The sequence below is a fragment of the Theropithecus gelada genome, chromosome 11 (assembly GCF_003255815.1).
Source record: "Theropithecus gelada isolate Dixy chromosome 11, Tgel_1.0, whole genome shotgun sequence".
Classification (NCBI taxonomy): domain Eukaryota; kingdom Metazoa; phylum Chordata; class Mammalia; order Primates; family Cercopithecidae; genus Theropithecus; species Theropithecus gelada.
In genome coordinates, this window is record NC_037679.1 from 118,374,261 (window position 1) to 118,399,022 (window position 24,762).

General features: G+C 39.6%; 1 protein-coding gene across 2 annotated transcripts in view; it reads right to left on the reverse strand.

The window, feature by feature from the left end:
* The window catches only part of SOX5 (SRY-box 5), a 1,043,232-nt gene that overhangs the window by 852,522 nt on the left and 165,948 nt on the right, over positions 1-24,762 (reverse strand). The window lies entirely within an intron of this gene.

A 24,762-nucleotide genomic window follows, 5' to 3' on the forward strand; every position in this document is an offset into this window, starting at 1 on the left:
ACACACCTATAGTCCCAGCTACTCATGAGGCTGAGGCAGGAGAATCACTTGAACCCAGGAGGTGGAAGTTTCAGTGAGCCTAGATCGTGCCACTGCACTCTAGCTTGGGTGACAGAGTGAGACTCTGTCTTAAAAAAAAAAAAAAAAAAGAAAAGAAAAGAAAAGAAAAGAAAAAAAGAGAGATCATTTGGAAAAGTCAACTGCCTACCTCCTGTGAGAAATGAACTCAAATACACAGTAAATTATGTCCAACTTTTCTTAGGTCTTTCTAAAGTAAGTGGTAGTTGCTGCTTCTTTTTTCATATTATTATACTTTAAGTTCTGGGGTACATGTGCTGAATGTGCACGTTTGTTTCATAGGTATACACGCACCATGGTGGTTTGCTGCACCCATCAACCTGTCATCTACATTAGGTATTTCTCCTAATGCTATCTCTCCCCCACCCCTCCGACCCCCTGACAGGCCCGAGTGTGTGATGCCTCCTACCCCTGTGTCCATGTGTTCTCATTGTTCAACTCCCACCTATCAGTGAGAATATGTGGTGTTTGGTTTTCTGTTCCTGTGTTAGTTTGCTGAGAATGATGGTTTCCAGCTTCATCCATGTCCCTGCAAAGGACATGAACTCATCCTTTTTTATGGCTGAATAGTATTCCATAGTATTCCATGGTGTATATGTGCCACATTTTCTTTATGCAGTCTATCACTGATGGGCATTTGGGTTGGTTCCAAGTCTTTGCTATTGTGAACAGTGCCACAATAAACATATATGTGCATGTCTCTTTATAGTAGAATGATGTATAATCCTTTGGGTATGTACCCAGTAATGGGATTGCTGGTCAAATGGTATTTCTAGTTCTAGATCCTTCAGGAATCACCACACTGTCTTCCACAATAGCTGAACTAATTTACACTCCCACCAACAGTGTAAAAGCATTCCTATTTCTCCATATCCTCTCCAGCATCTGTTGTTTCCTGACTTTTTAATTGCTGCTTCTTTAAACAGACTTGGGGATGGGTGCAGTGGCTCATGCCTGTAATTCCAGTACTTTGGGAGGCCAAGGCGGGTCACCCGAGCTCAGGAGTTCAAGACCAGCCTGGGAAAAATGGCAAAACCGCATCTCTACACACACATATATGTGTGTGTGTGTGTGTGTGTGTGTGTGTGTGTGTGTGTGTGTGCTGGCTGTGGCGGCGCAGGCCTGTGGTCCCAGCTACTTGGGAAGTTAAGCTGGGAGGATGGTGTGAGCTTGGGAAGTGGAGGCTGTGGTGAGCTGAGAATGCACCACTGCACTCCAACCTCGGTGACAGACCTAAGACCCAGTGTCAAGAGGAAGAAAAAAACAGACTTGGTAAACGACCGTATGTCCAGTGCAAAGTCTAAGTATTTGGAGTGTGGGGATCATTGAAAAGGAATCTCTTCCAGTAGTTGTTCTAGAATATGTTTAGAATATGTTCCTACAGTTGTTCCCTATCTCATTCTCTTTCTATTCACTTACTACAGCACTATCATATTTTTTACAAAACACCAATTTTACCGTGTTGTGTCCCTGCTCAAAATGACCAACTTAAATGACCTTCAAGATAAAGTCATTCATTCATTTATACAATATTTCAATGTGTACGATATGCTAAATTCTGTGTTAGGTGAATTTAGCATTCTTTAAAGAAACTTAGTTTTCTTAAACATATGCAAGGTATAACAGGCAAATGGGTTGAAGTTGCATCTATATCACCACAATAAATATATTCTTATTTTAAAATTGATATTATTTTTGGTTGACAAATCATAATTATATTACATTTATAAAGTAGAATGTTATATTTTGATATATGCATATGGGTGTATAGATATGCACACATACACAGATATCAAAATGGATATATATAGATGTCTATATATAAGTACATATAGATACAGATTCTTAAACTATGACTAAAGGAATATTGAAATTATTTGTTTATAAAATTAAGGTGACTGCCACTTGTAACAGATATGTTACTGTCTGAAATACTTCCAGATGCAGTTCCATATCATGTAAGTCTTATTCTTGTTGTCCCTAGATTAATGGCCTTTATCCTTCCAAGAAGAGGTCGGCCACCATCTAGAACAAAAGGGCCACTAATCAGCTTTGAGTTTCAGAGCTAACTTTTGAAAATCTTAGATAACAAACTCGAACGACAGAATTTGAGAGTTAAAAAGCAGTGAAGATCTCCAAAATATGTCCCTTTACAAAACAAAAGCAAAATGCAGATCATAAACAGCCAGTGTGGGAGCTCTCACACACCTAGGGAGGAAGAGGAGAGAATTTTGGGCAAACAAAGAGGTAGAAAAGGGATGAAGAACTCAGAGGTGGGGTTCAGGCTTTTTTCGTATCGGTATTAATATTTGGCTTCCAGGGCAGTGGTGCAGAAGCCTGTGAGTGGCACAAAGGAATCCACGGCCCTGTGGGCTGACGGTCCTCTTTTACGGACATTTCTTGATGGCAGGAGTTGAGGGTGGTAGTGAGAGCACAGGACTGCCTGGGAATCCCTGTTTTTAGCCTTGTATCCATCTAATCTGGTGAGAGAGAAATAAAAAACCACTGCTAAAGGAAGGAAAACGTCTGGATTGACTGAGTAAGAGTTGGTTATTTATTCCTCACAGTTGGTGCACATGTGCAGGAAACTGAAAAGTACTATGCTCTGTTCTGCCCTCTCCACACCACCATACACACACACACACACACACACACACACACACACACACACACACACATTCACATACATGCACAAAACAGAGGAAGACTGAGGAAGCCCTGGGATGGGGAGAAAAAGGGGAACCTCAAGTCCAAAGGAAATGGTAGGTCAGCAACAGATTCACTGGCTCAAAGTCCAGGTGGGGCCAGTTGCATCAGCAGCTGATCCAACAAGGACAGAGCCCCTCCGGGTAGAGACCAGATTAGGGTGCAGAATCCAGGAAGGACACAGAGGTCAACTCAAGGATCAGCATGAATACATGTGACAGCCCACACTCCCAGCTGTAGCCACAGTGATACAGCCTCCCCCAAAAATGGTTTCTTTAGCTGGGACAGAGGCAGAGCCTGCACTAGGGTGAGATTTGTGCAGCCCCTAGGCAGACACACAATTAAAAGAGGCCTCATTGCTCTCAGGGCCCTGTGGGTGCAGGGGTGGCACCTGAGAGTGCTGTCTCTTTACATTTTGTATCCTAGGCCCCTCCTTCACCCCATCCTACTCCAGGGCCTGAACAGGGATATGGGAAAACAAATACACAGAGAGGATTTGACACAGCTATTCTGTATTCACTTTTTATTCCCTTTCAACCTGCCCAGTAAGGTGGGGGCTCAGAAGTGAGAATAAGGCTGGGCACGGTGGCTCACGCCTGTAATCTCAGCACTTTGGGAAGCCGAGGCAGGTGGACCACCTGAGGTCAGGAGTTCAAGACCAGCCTGGCCAACATGGTGAAACCCCATCTCTACTAAAAATACAAAAAATTAGCTGGGCACGGTGGTGGGCACCTGTAATCTCAGCTACTTGACAGGCTGAGGCAGGAGAATTGCTTGAACCCAGGAGGCGGAAAAGGTTGCAGTGAGGCAAGATCATGCCACTGCACTCCAGCCTGGGCAACGAGAGTGAAACTCTGTCTCAAAAACAACCAAAAAAGTGAGAATACATTATGAAAACAGCTCTATTTTTCTTTGTATATTAAAGTGGATGAATTTTGACCCCATTAGATGTGTCTCAAAAATTATCACACTATTTTATCAAATATTTCCCTATTTAAATTACTTCAACCACTATTAAAAAGTCTTTTCTTCTTTCCACCTTCTTTAAGTATATCAGGTCTACTTCTTCCCATGCTACTGAAAATTACATGTTATCTCACTCAACATACAAAAGGAACCAAGCACTTCAATCTCCTAAGATTCAATAAGAAAGATGACCATTTCTAAGTCCTGCCAGCCTAAAGCTTACTTCCTAGCGTCCTCTTCTGAAGTCTGCCAAAGAGATGCACAATCTAAAATCTAAAACTGTCATAAATCTGAGATACTATGGCAACTTGCCTAATTTAAACTTTTAAAATGTGCGTCATTGCTCCTTTTACAAATTCCAACAACTTTCACATTTTTTAATCTAACACAGAGGTAGCAGGGTACCTATGGAGGTAGCAGTGTTGCATTGGAACCCACAGCTGGAATCCATGGGCCATATCTCTGGGGTCTACCAGTTAGCTGAAAGTTCTTGGATAAATCACTTGATCTTTCAGGGTATTACATTAATCACATGAAAGAGCTGGTCTATACAACCTCTAAAGTTCCATCCTGCCCTAATATTTCTATCTTAAGTAGATGGTAACATCTGATGGCATCTTAAACCTGCAAATTCATGAATATAGGCACCAAAAAGCTAAACAATTTACCAATTGTGGTAGGAGAACTGGTAGCATGGAGAGACAGAGATGGTAAGTGAGACTCAGATGGTCAATAATAATCGTAACAGCAAACATTTAGATATTTTATAGTAGCTCCTATGAGTAGGCAATGTGTTGAGCGTTGTCATGTGTTACCTGGCTTAATTCTCAGAACAATGCTATGGGAGAGGTACTTTTTTTTTTTTTTTTTTAACAGAGTCTCACTCTGTCACCCAGGCTGCAGTGTAGTGACGTAATTAAGACTCACTGCAGCCTTGATCTCCCAGGCTCAGGTGATCCTCTCGCCTCAGCCTCCTGAGTAGCTAGGATTCTAGGTGTGTGCCACCATGCCCAGCTAACTTTTTGAATTTTCTTTGTAAAGATGGGGCTTCCCCGTGTTGCCCAGGCTGGTTTTGAACTCCTGGTCTCAAGCGATCTCCCACCTCAGCCTCCCAAAATGTTGGGATTACAGGCATAATCTCAACATGACCCCACCAGGCCAGCCGTCTTCTGCCCTAAACCTCTACCTTTGACGCATTTATCCTCTTACAGATGTGGATTTGTCATGTTTCGCATCATTCATCTGACTGAAAATCAATATGCCAACTGCAGCCCATACTGTCCTACAGCAAAAGCACACTGCCCTTATCCATTGGAATATGGCTCCACAATCAAAAGTTTAATTTTGGCTCCTTTCCAACAGACACTGATAGGGAAAGGCACTTTTATTATATTCATTTTATAGATGAGAAAACTGGCACAGAGAGATGAAGAAATGTGCTCCAGTTCACACAGCTAGAAAGTCTGCAGCCAGCCCTGCTCCCCCTATTCATTGCATCCAAAAGAATTCAATTAAAACAAAATGAAAAGTACACGACAAACAAAATTCTAGAATCACTGTACATTACAAATATGTAACATAACTATTTCTGAAACTAAAACTAAGTAAGAATGCAGAAGAATGTTACTGAAAATTTATTTTCATGAGGTATCAGTGCATAGATGCAAAGTTGAAATTGGAAGACATAATCATGTGCTCATTTTATTCTAAAGAGAAGAAAAATGAGTTGACTTAGGGCAGTGGCAGGACTGTGCCTGGAACCCAAGTACTCTCTTTTCCAGCCCTGTGCTCCTTCCACTGTCTTCCTAATACATATTTTTGGAAAGACAACAGGGGTTGAGAATGCAGGCTCTGAAATTAGACTGCTTGGTTTGAATTCCTGTTCTCACTTACCAGCTGTGTAATCTCATGCCTCAGTTTCCACATCTGTAAAGTCTGAGAAACAATAATACCTACTGCATGTGGTTGTTGTGATCCTCACATCAAACACTTAGTACCATCCCTGGTAACCAATAAGCCCCTAATGAGTGCTGGCCTTCATTATTACCACAATAGCAATAGAACATTTGGAAAATCAGAAGGTCAAAAGATCAAGAGCTACTCAACAGCTAGGCAAGGAGAGCATAAAAGGCGTGTAAATCGCATATGAGGTATTCCAGACTTTTCATGTAAAAATTCCATTCCTTACTCGCCTAAGCACACCATGTAAACAACAGAGGTAAATAAATTGTTGTGGGGACTAGAGATGCGGAAATCCTAAAAGAAGTAATTTTACTGGCAAAGTTTTAGGTAGAATTCCTAGCTTCCAGCCTTAGCTTCATCACTGATAGTTGAGCTGTGGAAAGTCAAATTTTGTCTTTGTGTATCAGTTTCCTTCTTAGAGCTTCCCTATCCAGGGATACTTTTGAAAGTTTCCCAAATTTCATTAATAACTGGGGTCTAAAAGGAGATTCCATGTATTAATTGAAAAAATTCTAACCAAATGAACAATATACAATCTTGATTCCCAAAACTCTTTTTCGTTCCATTTTGCATCAGATTTCCTGCCATTATTAACTTGGTTCTGATTATAGAAAAACATACATAATTTGCAATTCAAACAGCCTTTAATCTTAAAAGGGTTTCCATTGTGGAAGAGAGAACAAGTTCCCCTAGCTCTGTCCTTGGCATAGCCCATCACTTGCTCAAGGGATCTTAACTCATAAAGGAGGAGCACTGTATAGCTTTAAAATGACTTCATTCCCATATTTACATATTTTTAATAGGGCTATGATGAATCTCCTTCCGCTTGACTCCTATTTTGAGCTGTGATATTTTAATCTCCATTCTTGCTGCAACTTAGCAGATGAATGTGCAGTGTGACAGAGCTCAGAGGAAATAGTATAAATAAAGCAAAGTGGAGCTATGACATCTCACATTTTATAGCTTTTTTATTGTAGCCGAAGCATAAACAGAGCACAGCTGTGTTATACTTACCGCTGTGAGCACTCCCTCAATCCGCACCCCCTGTTGCTTTTAAAAAGACAGTGCTCTTATTCAAAAAGCTTTGGCTGTGGGTAACGTGGCCCCACCGGGCCAGCCATCCTCTGCCCCAAACCTCTACCTTTGACGCATTTCTCCCCTTACAGATGTAGATTTGTCACGTTCCGCATCATTCATCTGACTGAAAACCAATATGCCAACTGCAGCCCATACTGTCCTACAGCAAAAGCACACAGCTCTTACCCATTGGAATACGCCTCCACAATCAAAAGTTTAAATTTTGCTCCTTTCCAACATACACTGCACCCAAATAATGTATGCACCCTCTCTTACTAGGAGACAGGAAATTAGCTGAAAGTATTCAAAACAGTGCACTCTCTTAATGAGAGCTCCCTTTTAAAATGAAGAAGTTGTATTTCTCACTTTCAAGTTAACTCTTAGTCATGTTTGAGTGAAAGTTGGAAACGCCAAAAAGGCCAAAAAGAGTGAAAGTTAAAAGAGTGGTATTGAGATGAACAAAATAACTCTACGTGCTAATGCAATCATCAGGCTTTAGAACGTTTCAGGCTGGTTACGTATTTCAATCATTGTGAAGAAGATGGCATGACGGATAGCATGCACCCTCTATCCTCTAGCAAATGAGGTTATATAACATGGCTGCTTTGTCCAGAACAGGCACCTGATCTAATCCAAGCCAATCAGAGTCCTTCCTTACGATATCTGATTTAAGGAGAATGGATAAAGCAGTGAGCTATAAAATTCCAGCGCTGTCATCAACGGTGACATTTCCTCCCATATGGAGAAATCTCTATTGCAGCAAGAAACAGTGAAGCCGACATTCAAAGTGACACAGAGACAAGAGAAAGGGATCAAGTCCTGACAAAGTGTGACTCCCGGGTTCCAACTGTTCCTGAGGCCCAACTACATTCCTGTCCTTTCCCCTCCTTGGTTATTTGCCTTCCTTGTATTCCTTTACCCAACAAATTCCAGGCTTATTTCTTAAACTGCCTCAAATTGGATTTTTAGCGCTTTAAAAAAAAAAAGTGTCTTCATTATTACAACTTCTAGAAGATTCTTTTTTTTTTTTTCTTCAGATGGATTTAGATTTATTCTTCCTTTTTCAAATACCACCACACTATTTATGGGAGGGAGGGAAAATCCTCTGGGCTTGTAGAGGAATGTGTAATGAAAATTCAAAAGACACATGCATCCAAGTGAAAAGAATATAGGGGCATAGTAGCCTATACACCAGTGAAGTGAAATGAAAGACAGGAAGATTGATTTGCATCATCATTAACATGGAGGGAGAAAAGCACAAGAACACAATAACTGCAAAACCACCTCCATTGACACACGTAATTGTTTCGAAACAACAGACCCAACTGGGCTAACATAGGGGCAAAGTTGGTATCCCAAGCTTCTCAGCTATCTATCCGCCCAAAGTTGCTCTTCTGCCAAGCTCATTGTTTACCAAGCTGCCAGCCCAGCCCAGGGATCTGATTAGCAATTTGCACTTTTGTGAGAGGATTAACAGAATTCCTTTGTTTTGATGTCGGATTATCAAACTGCATCTTTAAAGAGGTGTGACCTCATCCAGATTCATAAGCCTGCTCCCTTGAGAATGACTTGAATTTTACTCCACTTGCGCAACATATAATTTCATAAAGGAGTTACTGTCAAAACATGGTACTCAATTCTTGATGTGTGTGAAGAAGCACATTTGTAATGTAAATAACCTCAGAAGTTTTGTGATATTTTAAAATAACCCATCTGGTGGGAAAACAAGGATTTTCAACCCATTTGGTTCCAGCACTAGTAAATTAGTGTGCATCAAACTCATAGAACCCAGAGATAAACCCCATCTCTGGGCTGAGCCTCATGTTGCTTTTATTTTCAAGGGCAAGTATTTCAATTGTCCCAGAGTTCTTGATATATATATATATATATTTTTTTTTTTTTTTAAAGGAGGGCAGAATGCATAAATGAGTAAACTGAGGAAAACCAAAGAATTTGGCTGCAAATTGACAATGATATCAAATCATCTACAGCACAGTTCATATGAAGAGGAAAATAAAATCAGAGTTTCATATTTCTAACTGTATTCTGCAACAGTCAGTTAATCAAAAAAAGAAGTCCCTAAAATCTCCACCCAAATTTGAAACAAATAAAACTTCCAAGGGGGGCATCTACAGGACAAGATGCAACAAAGTAAGTGCAGACTTTGCACTACTGTAATCCTTACCTAAGGGGTACTCCCAAGTAGAATGCACAAGAACAGTGTGGCCTAGGGAGGGCATGCATTACTAGTGTGAAGACCTTATCTTTGGAAGTATGTAAAAGTGCAGCCTGGCCATGGCAAATACCCAAAACACCAGACACGACTGCAGATCAAGTTGTGGCTTTACTCACTGACCAACGGAAAATCCAAAACAATAAAAACACCCTGTTTCATAATGAGGAAATAAGTATAATTAAATATGTATATTTACTTTTAATATCAATTAGACTGTTACCCTAAAGTTGATAGATTTTAGAATGTTTCTTTCAGTTAGCAAACTTTCAATTATACAGTGAGAGTACTAGGCAGGCCCCGATAAGTAAGACAGAAGGTGTGTTTGTCTGAAAGCATAGTACATACACACGTCTGTTACATCAATAGTTCTTAATGGGTGGTTGTGTGGATTAATTAAATCACATGGAAAATCGTTTTTAAAATACCCAAGTCACGTATTCCCACCTTTTAGCCAGTGGATGGGGTGAGAGCATATTTTTCTAAAAAAATCTCAGTTAGTATTCGATGAATGCCTCCTTAAACAGCTCTCTCTTATATTTAGAAATTGCTCTTCTATGTGGATTATTTGCTAGCTTGCCTTACTCACAAAATTGGAGAAGTCTTTAAAAAGGTGGATCATGTCTCTTATGAGCCTCATACAGTGACCCACACATAGTTTTGTGTTCAAATATCAAGTTGGATAAATAAATTCAAAAGACGGTGGTTAATTAATAGGGATGTGATAGATGTATCACAGCAGAGAAAAACTTCAGGGACAGTAGGAATGAATACTAAAAACAACTAAAGAATTTGACTTTAACCCCAAAGCTTCCTACATGGAATTCAAAAAGAAAACAATGTGCATTATTTATGACTTCTCTGACCATAAATACAGAACACCAGCCAAAATCGGCCTGAGATTATTCATGTACACAACAAGTATTGTTCCATTTGCGAGGAACTATCCTGGGCTCTAGACATAGACCAGTAAACAAAACAGACCAAGTTCCTTGCCCTCATGCAGCTAATATTCTACTCAGAGAGACCAAAAACAAACAAGATAAATAAACATATGCATATACACACATTAAGTTAGGGAAGTGCTAAGGAGGAAAATTAAAGTGAGGGAGAAAAGCAAGTGTTTGGTAGTACACGGGAGGTCCTCCGTAAGAAACTGCCATTTGAGTCAAGATTGGAAGACAGTGTCGGAATGAGTCACGTGGAGCAGAGCAGAGACCACTACAGGCTGAAGGAAACTGCAGGAGAGCAAAGGCCCCAAGACCGCTGGTGGCTTCCACCACATAGGAGAAAGAGCAACAGGCAGTATGTTAGCACGGTAGGGAGGAACATGGCGGAAGGGGAAGTCAGTGAGGAAAGAAGGTACGGAGGAAAATGGCAGAAGGGGAAGTCAGTGAGGAAAGGGGGTAAGGGCTGACTCTGCTCCTCAAGGGTCGTAGTAAGGACTCCCCTGAGGTAGGAAGCCACTGGAGGGCACTGAGCACAGGATGACATCTGATTAATCTGATTTACACTTCAAAGGTTCACCCTGGCCACCAGATGTGAGAAGACTAAAAACGAGCCAGTAGAGGAGAAGTCCCATTAGGAGCCTATAGCCACAATGAGAAGCTATGGTGGCTTGACCAGACAGGAAATAGTGGAGGTGATGAGAGGTGCTCAGATTCTGGAACTATTTTGAAGGTAGTTTTGTTGAAGTTAGACGTGGAGTAAAAGCGAGAGAGAGGAGTCAAGGATGATCATGAGGTTTTGGTTCTGAGCAATGGGAAGAATAGATTTACCCTTAACTGAAGAGGGAAAGACTTCAGGGAGAGCAAGTCTGAGGGACACATGAGGATATCAGTTTTGCATGTGCCAAGCAGAGCTAACAGGTAGTCATGTGGACATGTGTGTCTGGAGTTTAGAAAAGAGGTTGCCATGTAAAAGAAATGTATATCCCCAAATAAGATTTGTCCTAGCTCTGACCACTACAAGTGGCAGGTTTCAAATGAATATGTATGTATGTATTTATTGATTGTAACTGATTGAGAATGGGGTCTCCCTATATTGCCAAGGCTGGTCACCAACTCCTGGGTTCAAGCTATCCTTCCACCTCTCCCTCCCTAAGAGCTGGGATTATAGGTGTGAGCCACCGCACCCAGCCCAAATGAGTCTTTATTTAAAAGATACAGCAGAACTGACAGTGTCTTTGATGATGGTCTTTAAATCCACAAGTACCTTTATGTAACCATTTGTTTTTAATAGAGACAATTCCTTAAAGTTAATTCTATACAGATAAATCATAAGCAACTAAATTCACTGTCCACATATGCAGTTACATTGGTCCTCCCTTAACCGTGATTTTGCTTTCTGTGGTTTCTACTACCTACAGTCAACTACAGTCCAAAAATGTTCAATGGAAAATTCCAGAAATAAACAATTCATAAGTTTTCAATTGTGCAACATTCTGAGTAGCATGATAAAATTTTCCTGCTGTCCCACACTCTGTCCTGCCCAGGACATGACTCCTCCCTTTGTCCAGCAAATCCCCACTGTCTATGCCACCTGCCTGTTAGTCACTCAGTAGCAGCTTGGTTATCTGATCCACCGTCATGCTATCACCATGCTTCTGTTCAAGGAACCCTTATGGCAGCAGTCCCCAAACTTTTAGGCACGGTTCTGTAGAAGACAATTTTTCCACGGACTGGTTGGGGGGTACTGGGGCTTGGGGAATGGTTTCAGGATGAAGCTGTACCACCTCAGATCATCAGGCATTAGTGATATAGTTTGGCTGTGTCCTCACCCAAATCTCATCTTGAATTGTAGCTCCCATAGTCCCTAAGTGTTATGGAAGGGAACCTGTGGGAGGTTATTGAATCACAGGGGCAGTTTTCCTCATGCTGTTCTCGTGATAGTGAGTTCTCACAAGATCTGATGGTTTTATACGGGGCTTTTCCCCCTTTGTTTGGCACTTCTCTCTCACCTGCTGCCATGTAAGATGTGCCTCTTCCTCTACTGCCATTATTGTAAGTTTCCTGAGGCCTCTCCCGCCATGCAGTGCTGTGAGTCAATTGAACCTCCTTCCTTTATAAATTACCCAGTCTCAGGTATTTTTTCATAACAGCATGAGAACAAACTAACACCGTTAGATTCTCATAAGGAGTGCACAACCTAGATCCCTTGCAAGCACAGTTCACAATAGGGTTTGCGCTCCTACAAGAATCTAGTGCCATGGCTGCTCTGATAGGAGGCAGAGCCCAGGTGGTAATGCTCGCTGACCTGCTGCTCACCTCCTATTGTATGGCCTGGTTTCTAACAGGTCACGGACTGATACCAGTCTGCCAACCAGGAATTGGGGACTCCTGCCTTATGGTACCTCACAATGTGCCCAAAGCACAAGAATCATAGTGATGCGGGCAATTTGGATATGCAAAAGAGAAAGTGTAAAGTGCTTCCTTTAAAAAGTGAAAAGGTGAAAATTCTTAAGAAAAAAAATCTTATGCAGAGGCTGCTAAGGTCCACAGTAACAACTAATTTATCTGTGAAATTGCAAAGAAGGAAAAAGAAATTCATGCTCGTTTTACTGCTGCACCTCGAACAGCAAAAGTTATGGCTGCAGTGCATGATAGGTGCCTAGTTAAGATGAAAAAGGCTATGAACTTTGGGGGTGGAAGACATGAATAGAAACGAGTTCCAACTCATGGGAATGTGTTGCCCCTCAAAGAATTGAGCTTAAATGAAGATTTCAGCAAGGGATCTCCTGAAACGAGTAATACCAAGCCATTTACTGGAAACAAGGGATGGTTACACAGATTCTGCAACACAGAAGGTCAATAGTAGCCTAACACTATGTCACAATACCGACGGCATTTATCTCGCTTCATCTCATCACATGGGCATTGTACCATCTCACGTCATCACAAGAAGAAAGGTGAATCTAGTACCTAAGATATTTTGAGGGAGAGAGAGACCACATTCACATATTTTTATTATGGTATATTGTTATAATTGTTCTATTTTATTATTTGTTACTGCTGTTAATCTCTTATTGTGCCTAATTTCTAAATTAAACTTTATTAAAGATATGTATATGTAAGAGAAAACACAGTACAGACTGTCCCCAACTTACAATTCCACTTATGAAGTTTCGACTTTATGATGGTGCAAAACCATTCTGTTTTCCACTTTCAGTAATCAATAAATGACATAAGATATTTAATCCATTATTACAACATAGGCTTTGTGTTAGATGGTTTTGCCAAACTGTAGGCTAATGTAAGTTTTCTGAGTACATTTAAGGTAAATTAGGCTAGCTATGATGTTTAGTAAGGTAGGTTTACTAAACGCATTTTTGACTCAACGATATTTTCAATTTACAATGGGTTTATCAGGACGTAACCCCATTGTATGTCAGCAGCATCTGATATACAACTAGAGTTAAGATAATCCAGAGAAATAAATGTTAGCAACATCCCTGCACATGTGTGTCTCACACCTTTCCAGGAATGGCAAAGAAACGTACACTTTTGGTTCTGAGGGTATGTTGGGACGTCATGCTGAGTACATTTTAAATTTGATGTTTTGTCTTTAAGATTTATATGGCAGCTGGGCATGGTGGCTCATGCCTAGGCTGAGGTAGGAAGATCACTTGAGCCCAGGAGTTTGAGACCAGCATGGGCAACATAGTGAAATCTCATCTCTACCAGAAAAATTAGCTGGGCATGGTGGTGCATGCCTATAGTCCCAACTACTCAGAAGGCTGAGACAGGAGGATCAATTGAGCCCAGGAGGTAGAGGTTACAGTGAGCTGTGATCATGCCACTCCAGCCTGGGCAACAGAGCAAGACCTTGTCTCACACACACACACACACACACAGAGATTTATGTGGCATTTTAAAATAAATTTAAAAGATTAAATGTTTTAAAATTTTTACTAACTACAGTAACCTCTCACTTAACATTTTTGATAGATTTTGGAAACTGATTTTAAGCTAAACGAAGTATAGTACATCCTCAAATAATATTGTTTAGTTCAACTTCACTTCATTACATTAATGAGAAAAAAAATTGGTTCCATTATATGTTTCACTGAGAGTTGCAGTTTTCAAGTCTATTGACAATGTTAAGTGAGGATTTATTCTACCTAACTTTCCCAAAATTATTATAGTAAATTAACTTTGATAATTGCCTACTACTTTACAATCATTATCATCATGTCATCACTATCATCATCATCACAGCTGTCTTTTATTAAACCCTACTAGGTTCTGGGCTTTACATTTTACTTTTATAATCTCAAACCAGGCCCTGTGTGTTATATGTATTAAATGTAAGTGTAATTAATACTATTATCAATCCTATGTTATTCATAAATATTTATAATACTAAGGTCAGATGCTTCATGGAAACATCTTACAAATAGAAAAATTGCTTTCCCTCTATATGAAATAAACAACATTGAAGAACAAAACAACATACATAAACATATGAAATTGGCAAGAATTGAGAAATGTGTACTCCTGGGTACTTGTCATATACTTGGGGAATACCTGTCAGAACAATAGCTTTTTTACAATATCCTACCCCAGGATCCATACAATATATCAACAATTTATTTGACTTGCAAGTTAATTAAAATAGCAATTGTAAAAATAAAGAACAAGATATCTAAAACTATTGGTCTTTAGTAAATAATAAATGTAAAAAATATTGAGGCAGGGGAATTATGTAATTTCTAAAAATCCAAGTAATCTTTAATCAAGTATTTGAGATATAGCTGAAGGTCCAGAAAAAAAGAGAAAACTGTATTTCCACAGGCTTGAGTATTTCTTCCAAATCCCACATCCATTTAAGTTGGCAGGGCATATCAGTGGTTTATTTGGACATTGTCCACATTTGTAAATGAGCATCTTCGTTTCTGTATTTTGGCATAGGGCCATGTAAATGATTATACTGGTATATATTTAATGTAGTAGATATAAAACATGGCACAAAGTAGGAGTACCAATTTTAGAAAACCATAAAAGTCATCAAATAACTTCTCCAACGTCTTCAACGTAAGTAGCCTGCAAGCCATGAGTTGCTGGATACAGCATCTCCAGTAACATGGTCATTTGAGTAACTTTCCATCCTCATCACATGTCACGTTCATCCTATCCCTGTAGATCAAGCTCGTCTAACCTGCATCCCAGGATGGCTTTGAATGTGGCCAAATACAAATTTGCCAGCATTCTTAAAACATTGATTTTTCTGCAATTTTTTAAAGCTCATCATCTATCGTTAGTGTATTTTATGTGTGGCCCAAGACAATTCTTTTTTTCCAGTATGACTCAGGAAAGTCAAAAGACTGGATACCCCTGCTGTAGATCCTGTCTCTGCAAAAGGAGTGATGCATAGCACAGATTCAGATGTGGGTTCCCTGGGGGTCTATTCTGTCACCCTCTTCACATCACTCCAGGAGATGGAGTCCTGGTGAAACATGCTAGAGAAAAAGCACACAAGCTTCTCTTATATCCTTTATGAAAGATGATGATAATTTTCTTACAGGGAATATTAAGGTCTTTTTACTGTCATTTTAAACTAAAAAGGAAAATAGAGCTAATATACATATCAGTAAAATCGTTAAGTAGGCAAATTTTATTTCTCCAAATCCTACATCTTCTTTGATGACAAGCTTCTTTCTTTTTCTTCTGTCACTTCTCTCCCCAGACTGTCTCTGGCCACAGTTAAGTCCAATTTATTCATTCACGTGGGGTTGAATCTCAACTGAGCAGCTCATACTCAGAATATTCCCTTTGCTTTCTCACTGTCATCAAAATGCACCCACTTAATGGTCTATTAGCCAAAGCCCAAACTTTAAATTTCCAAGATCACAGCTGGCTAAACAATACAATTGGTGTCAATATGCCAGTGGTTAGAGGCAGAAATGGAGTTTGCAAGGGAACTTCAGAAGTAATTCAATCCTTTACTTGAAAATGGAATCTTCTACGTAATTTCACCATCGCCATCTCAGATTTTGTCAGACCCTCTTTCCAGAGATCAAAATTCACTTCATTTGGAGGTAACACACCTAATTCCAACCTTCCTCTACTGGTCTCAATTTTGGAGTGACACAAAGTCAGTTATCTTCATATCCAGAGGCAAGCTTGGGCCTTCGCCCAGCTTGGTGCCCTAGGATGCTGACTGTCATGGATCACAAGAGATTCCCCTGTTCTAGGCTTCTAGTTGGGTTTTGAAAATGAGAGGCACCAGAGGAGATTAGACAGCAGAAGAGCGAGGTCAGGCCATGCATTCCTGCAGCCCTGCCTCAAAGGTGACTGTCAGAGCATGGTGATGTCTCTCCATTCAGATGGGCCTCTCCATACAGTGCTCTTCTTCTGGTTCCTTCAGACCTGGGGTGGTGACAACAGCCTGTTATCATTATCCCCAGAGTAGCACACCAATCCTCATTCTCCTTGGTTTGTTTTCTTTAAAACAAGCTTTTTGAGATGTTTATATAATACAATTCACCCATTCAAAGCATACAATTAATGACTTTTAATATATTCACAAAATTGTTCAATCATCACCACCAATTTTGAACATTTTCATCACCCCAAAAAGAAACTCCATGCCTCACTGCCAATTTCTTGCCAACCTCTCATCCCCAGGTAGCCACGAATATGCTTTCTGTCTCTATACATTTGGTTGTCTGGATGTCCATTTCATATAGATGGAATCATACAATAGGTGTTCTCTTGTGACTGGCTTCTTCCACATAACATAAAGTTTCCAAGGTTCATCTACATTGTAGCATGTATCAATATATCATTTATTTAAGATAATAAACTTTATGCTATGTGTATCTCTTTTTTCCATCAACTTTTAAGTTCCAGAGTACATGTGCAGGATATGCAGGTTTATTAGGTAAATGTGTGCCATGGTGATTTGCTGCACAGATCAACCCATCACCTAGGTATTAACCCAGCATCCATTAGCTATTCTTCTTGCCATCATTTATTTTCATTACCTAGCAATATTCCATTGCATAGATATACCACATTTTATTTATCCATCAGTTGATGGATATTTGGTTATTTCAATGTTTTGGCTATCATGAATAATTCTGCTATGAGCATTGTATATAAGTTTTTGTGTGGACACACGTTTTCATTTTGCTTGGGTGGATACCTAGGAATGGACTTGTTAGATCATATGGTAACCCATGAGGTTTAACATTTTAAGGCGCTGCCCGACTGTTTTCCAAACAGCTGCCCATTTTACATTCTCAATGGTGGTGTACGCAGGTTCTAATTTCTCCATATCATCACCAAGACTTGTTATTTTCTGGGTTTTTTATTGTAGCTATCTTAATGTGAAGTAGTATCTTATTGGGGTCTTGGTTTTCAAGCTCTGTCTATATTCTTATAACTACTTCCTTTATTAAATTCTCCTCAAATCATTTCCTTTAAGACCATCATCTGTTTCTTGCCTGACTCTGACTGACTCAAAGGTGATCCTTTTTTGAAGGCTGTTTTGAAATCCTCCCCAAGTTTCTCTTTTTCCAACTACACAACTCCTCCTTATATGAACTTTCAGTTTAGATTTATCCTCTAATTCACCAGCTGTAGACATTAAATTGTCAAGGTCCTTCCAATTATTTTACACACATGTGACATTATGTGAACTGACCAGGATACATTTCACGGGTGATTATCTCATTGGTTATGAACACTATCTTCTATTAATGATGTTAAAGGTGATACCACCTCTTGCTTGAGCAGCTGTGCCTTACTGTTGACTTATACTAAACATAAAATCAACCAGAATATTTTGACAGTTGAAAATTAAACCTGTAATTGACCAACCAATTTTTAGATTACATGTATAATTTTTTTATAGATTTAGGGGGTACACATGCAGTTTTGTTACATGAATATATTGCATAGTGATGAAGTCTGGGATTTTTGTGTACCCATTGCCCAAATAGTGTACATTGTCCCCATTACGTAATTTCTCATTCCTCACCCCGCACCCTTCCAAGTTTCCAATGTCTATTATTCCACTCTCTATGTCCATGTATACACATTATTTACCTCCCACTTATAAAGGAGAATATGTGGTATCTGACTTTCTGTTTGCATTATTTCAATTAAGATAATGGCCTCTAGTTCTACTCATGTTGCTGCAAAAGATATTTCATTCTTTTTTATGGCTGAGTAGTATTCTATGGCATGTGTATATATGTGCATATATACATAAACCACATTTTCTTTATTGAGTCATCCATTAATGGACAAGTAGGCTGATTCTGTATCTTTACCATTGTGAATAGTGCCATGATAAACATGTGAATGCAGGTATACCTTTGACATATTGATTTATTTTCCTTTGGACAGACATCTAGTAGTGGGACTACAGGGTCAAATGGTAATTCTATTTTTAGTTGTTTGAGAAATATACTGTTTTCCATAGGATTGTACTAATTTATATTTCCACCACCAGCATACAAGTGTTCTCTCTTCTTCCCATCCTCACCAACATCTGTTGTTTTCTGACTTTTTAATAATAGCCATTTTGACTGGTGTAAGATGGTATCTCGCTGTGGTTTTAATTTGCATTTCTCTGATGACTAGTGATGTTGAACATTTTTTCATGTTTGTTGGCTGCTTGTATGTCTTCTTTTGAAAAATGTTTCTTCATGTCCTTTACCCACTTTTAAAAGGATTTACTGTTTTTTTAAGTAGAATTATTTTAACACTATTAAATTTTATCTCGTTATGTTTTGACCAACATAGATCCTATCACAAGCTTCTTGAACACCAAATGAGATTAAATGGGTTAAAGTACATGTACAGATACATGCTTTCCAAAGGCAGTCAAACTTTTACTTTTCTCAACTTCTTTCATAGAAGTTCTTAATAAAAATAATAAAGAGGATACCCCAATGAATAAAAGGGTGGCACCTAACTACAGATGTCTCTTTAGCTTGATAGAGATACCCTAATCTAGATCCTTTACGTACAGTTCTTTAGCTATTAATACATATTACCATACTGTAAACTAAATCAAATTTTATGATATATTGTGAATCTACTTTTTACAAATCATGATATTGGATAACAGGGTTGCCCTATTAAAAGAAGTAAATTAATTTTGCAATATTAGATCTTTGAGAACCCATACTGGCACTGGCTTCTGGTGAACACTACTTTATTTCTAAATGGTCAGAAATTTTCTGCATAGTTGCACAATCTAGGATTTCACTAATTTCTTAAAAGGTAACATACTGAAAATATAAACATTTCCTTTGTTTTAAATCAGGGTAACATTTACGCTTCTTGAGTCTCTTGACACTTATTTTCTTCTACACGTTATTTCAAATGTTACCAACAATAGGTCTTCAAAAACAAGTTAGTAACCACCCCACCCTCTCCTCTTTCCTCTCCCAATGAGTATCAGTTAATTATGGGTACTCACACTTTCAGTCCCCAAAATCAAAGCAACTACCAACCAACCTTGGTAGTTCTCCTTTCCTCATCTCCCGCATTCAGCTAAATCTATTCAAAATGGGAGTAGATCACTTTTCACATCTTGACTTCTCACAACTCCAGTGGTGTCACTCTAGTGCAAGCTGAAATTCCCTCTCACTGGCCTACTGCAATGGTCTTTACACGCATCTCCCTGTTCGAGTCTTGTTCTCCAGCCTGTCTATTCTCCCCACAGTAGCCACAGTAAGTTTTGCAAAATGTTCATCTGAACAAGTCCCCCACACCCTTCCCCACCGACTTACAACTGGCTTCCCACCGCACTTAAGATTAAAATCCAAGTGATCCCGCTATGCCTTCCTCTCCACCCTAATGCCCCCACCAGCAGCAGCTCTTTTAGCTACTCTAACTTTCTTGCTGTTCCTGGAAGTTAAGAAGCTCAGTGTCTCTTCTGGGTCTTTGTCTTTGCCATTTTCTCTCCCCAGAGTCTCCCCACAGATCTTCGCATGACTTCTTTCTTATCATTCAGGTCCCAGATGTCGTCTTCTGAAAGAACTTTCACTGATCTCATTGTCTAAATCAGCACCCCCAACCCTACCCTCACCCTGCTTTATTTCCTTCATCTGATCAATCGCTAGCTTCACCTATTATATGTTTATTTGCTTATTTCTATCTCTACTCCCCTAGAATCCAAACTCTTTCAGAGCATGGACTTTTGTTTTTATTAGTATATTATTGGCATTTATATTAATAATGGACACATAGTGGACACTCAAAAAATAATTTTTAAATGAACTGAATGAGTACCCCAAAGGAACAAATCTAAGACTATAAATTATAATAATACATTTCTCCCTGTGGACACAAGGAGAAACATGTAGGACTGAGGACAGATCTGGCAAGTCTTCCCATCACACTGGGTTTTAGGGCCCCCCACGTGAGAGCCGAGAGTCTTCATGTACTAACTACATCAATCAATAGACCAACAGTCCAGTCCAAACCCTCTGTTATCAAAGAACAGCAGCATACGAGAGGCTTCAATCTTGAGTGTGTGGGGGCATAAGTAATTTTTTCTTTTCTATCTCAACCACCACTCTCCCAATTATAATATATGAATCAAGTAGATTGAAGCTAAGAAAAAATACAGCAAAATTAGAAGCTGGCAAAAAACAAACCCACTGCCTGGGGCAGCCTGGGGCTGATGGATGATGACAGCTAGCAGACAAATCCTGTTCCCCATTCTAAATTCTGTCTACTAAACAAATTAGCAAGCTCATCAATAACTGCACGGCATTTACCTTCTGCAGCAACAGCTGCTGCAAAATCACGATGCTGACTTTTTGGGTTGTGGTCTTGCCATTGGGACACAATTACAGGCCAGTCAGGGTCGCAGATAACAGAATGACAATCTAGTGTGATAGAAAAGGGTTTTGTGAGGGTTTGGAGCTAATCAGCTTTAGGGTCATCTGTACTGAATCTACCACCCACCCCAAAATAAGTAGGTATCTGAATGATGAGATGTGTAAAATTGATTCTTGCATTAGACATTTACTGTGAAAAACTTCCAATAAAAACAAGTAGTAATTAAGCAAAAACTTATGAAATACATAATCTTATATATGGGTTATGCTTTAAGACATGGTCCCTGTCATGGAAACTAGTGCTTAATGTAGAAATTATTAAAATTTGGCAAAACTTTTCTATTCTTTCAAAAATTATGACACAATACTATCTTCCATTTGGGGATGAAAGAAACTTTGCATCCCATCTTCAAAGAAGTGGGGAAATTTAAGACTACACATTACATATGCAATACAACACATACAATACATCTTTCTTCAAAAGTTTAAAATAAGAATAGCAAAAGAGAAAAGATTAATTGTATACAGAATGGTTCATATGCACACCTACATGAAAATAAAGATGGCAAAATATTCTTAAAACATCCTGCATGGGGAAAAATAAAACCGTGAGTGACTGAATAACACACAATAGCATTGAGAACTGAGACCTGACCACACTATTAATTAATTAGGGGAAAGGTGGCTGAAAGAAATCGGAAGAGACTGCCTGGGTCTATTTCAGGCATTTTCTCATTAGAACTCTGAAATTCATCAGAGTGGGTTTTATCACACACAACAAGAGAAGCCTGCATTTCTCTTGGGCTAATCATGCCCCATCATATTAAGAGGCCATAAAGCAGCGGGGCCATCCCATGAGAAGGCGAACTCATCCTCACCTAAGAAGGAAAAAGAAATTCATCAAGAACCCTACTGTAGCCGAGAGAAGCCAAGACAGAGCACAGAGAAGTGCCAGGTACATATTAGTTTCCCCCACAGTCTTCAGCAAATCCTACAGATTTCAGGAATCATTGCGGAGGCTGCTTCCCAAGACTGATCTGCAGAAACCCCGCCACCACTGATGTTGCTATTCTCAGCTGACATTTGCTGACCTGACCGTCCAGACCAAGCTGAAGGCGCTGGCTAATGCAGGGGATAGACGTCAAGGTCTTCACCCTTTGAGGAGGTCTCACAGGACAGATGTGGTGATTTCCACCTCTTCTCTGCTCTAAACATTGGGTACCTATCTTACTAAGGCACTTACCAAGTTGTGTGATTAATATTTGTACAAATATCCGTATCTCTGATTGCGATGAAGTACGCTTAATTCTGTTGGGGACATAGCTAGAACAATGCCTGAAAAAGTTGATTGGTGTTCAGTAAGTGGCAAGTGAAAAGTTGTTTTTATGTTCACACTACACTTAAGTTAAAATGAAGATGAAAACAAGGCCAAAGGGCATTATTTCAAAATATCAAAATTGTAGTTCAATTCGCTCCCAATCATGTTGTGTTATCCTTATTGGCTTTCGGCAGAAACCTAACTTTTTCTATTTTTTTCAAATTATGATAAGCCTTTTCACTACGTGGTGGGCTTCAAGAGGCCAGAGACAATTTTCTTTTCCCTAACACAAAGCTTGATGATCTCATAGATTCTCAATAAATGACTGTTGATTAATGAGTATTCTACTACAGCCAGTCAGATATTAATGATTCTCTCATTTTCTTCCATCATTTATTATACGTTTCTTAGAAAAAGCAAACTTGTTTTAAATGATCAGTCCCTTTCTTCTTCCATGAATAAAAACTTTACCTAAAACGCACTACCACAGGGATGAGAACTACAGGGTCACTCCCTCAGGTACAGAGCCTGGAGAATAAGGATGGAGAACACAGATCTATTTCAAAAAGAGCTACCATTTTGTCAGTAGCCCTAAGTCTTTGGAACCACAAATCAGTGTCTAGTATATGCCTTCTAGAAGGCTCAACCAGGGAAAATTTTAAGAGAAGAGCTATTTTAGAAATGAGAGCACGAGTGGTGATTTGACAGAAATAATTGCCCAAAAAATAAATTCTTTTCCAATTGCTCTCCACTCTGCTGTGTGGTTGCAAATATATGAGCAAGTTCCCTGTGCCTTACTTTCCTTATCTATGAAACTGGTGGAAAACCCACTGAATTCTATTAACTGGCAATAATTCTAATAGGACTGTTTCATTAGGCCTACATTTTGTGATCTTCAAAATTCCCAGTGGGTGTGAACAAAATGAAAATATGCAATATAACATTCTCCTCATGGAAAGAAACCTTCAATAAAGCATATTCAGGGTTGAGATCTGCCATAATATCTATGCCAGGGTGCTATAAATAAATAACTTACATATGTTATTTCGTGGACCCTGACAGGCTGGTGCCTTGTCACACCCCTGCTTCTAATCTTCCAGAAGTCTCTAGCTGAAAACTACTTTCAAACCAGGATTTCCTGGGTACTGCTAGCAGTGACATCAAAGCCATGAGTTCAAGGGCCACATCTTCTCTCCCACTCCCCTGACATCTCTGTCTGGCCTGCCCTCGCCGTCTTTATCTCTAAGAAGAGCATGCTGCTATGAGAAGGAGGCTGGCAAAGGAGGTTATTGGTTGCAATTGTTTAAAAGATTCTAATAATTGCAGCTAGGGATCCATCCTCTCGTGTCACATAAGTTGGAAAATGGGTCAGACATAATGCATTTGGTTAAGTGTCTAAACTGAAAAGGTACTATTTTATTTTAAATGGCATAGTCTTTACAAAGGCTAAGGTTACTGGTGCAATGCTCTCTCATTTTAAAACGTATCAGGGACATGCCCTCTGAGGGTCAGGCTTTCATTTGCTGATGTTAATTCTCAGCTGCCTGCTCCTCGTCCTTCATTGTACCCTGTGTCTTAGCTGGGCACGCTCCTGATTCCCTGCTATATCCAGACGGTCCATGTAAATAGTGTTTATGTTAAGGAAGTCATGTTCAGTGTGACTGGAGCACACAGAAACTGATGTTGTTGTCACTTTAGATTAAGCTCTTATTTTAGTAAAGGAGGCAATTGGAGCAGGCAGCTGAGTGGCCGAATGAAATATTCAGCTCATTTCATTTAGAGCTGCCCGGTTCCCATTGTTCATGCTGGCATGGCTGGTTAACCCTGTTGGTGCCGCATGGCAACAGCTCCCAGTAGCTCCTGCCTCCACGCACAGGCTTCCTCCAGCTGACCCTTTTTAAGTCGTCCATCAGCACACTTAGAATGAACCCAGTGAATCTTGCAGGACAAGTTAAACCCCTGGATGTGTCTTTGCAATCTCCTATTTTTGCACCCAAAATGGATGTGTTAAAAAAGTGTTAACCGTGCGTAGCGTAGGCCTAAATCACCAGGTACAGCTAGAAGACTGGTGAGCACCAACATGCTTAGAACAGAGTGTGTTCGTGGTGACTGCGAAAATGCAAAATGTGTCTGCCAGAGGGAGATGTTTGGCTTAATTCCTTGAAATATTTTAAGTACTGCTCTCTAACAAGGCGTTGGTTAAAACACAAGTTGAGGGCCATGATCCCATAACAAACATGCTGAAGAATACTAATTACATCCATTTATGTTTGAAACTTACTATTGGTAAAGACTTACATATAGAGAGTCGTATTAGTACTCTGCTACCTTCCAGGAAGTACCACTGCATCCTGCTCACTTTTGAGAATTTGAGGTGCCTGTTCAGAGACTCTCCGACCGTTCTAACATGATCATCTAGTAATACCAGAAAACGTCTTCTGACTTCCAAGGCTTGCTTTCATTCTTTTTTCCTTTCTTCCTCCCTTTTTTTTCCTTTTTTGACAAGTCAAACCAGAAAAGGTGATTGAGGGAAATGAAAAAGTAAATATTATTTCCATGTATCAAATCCCTGGTTAAATGAAAGACTGGACAGTTTCTCAACCATCAGAAAATGCTTTG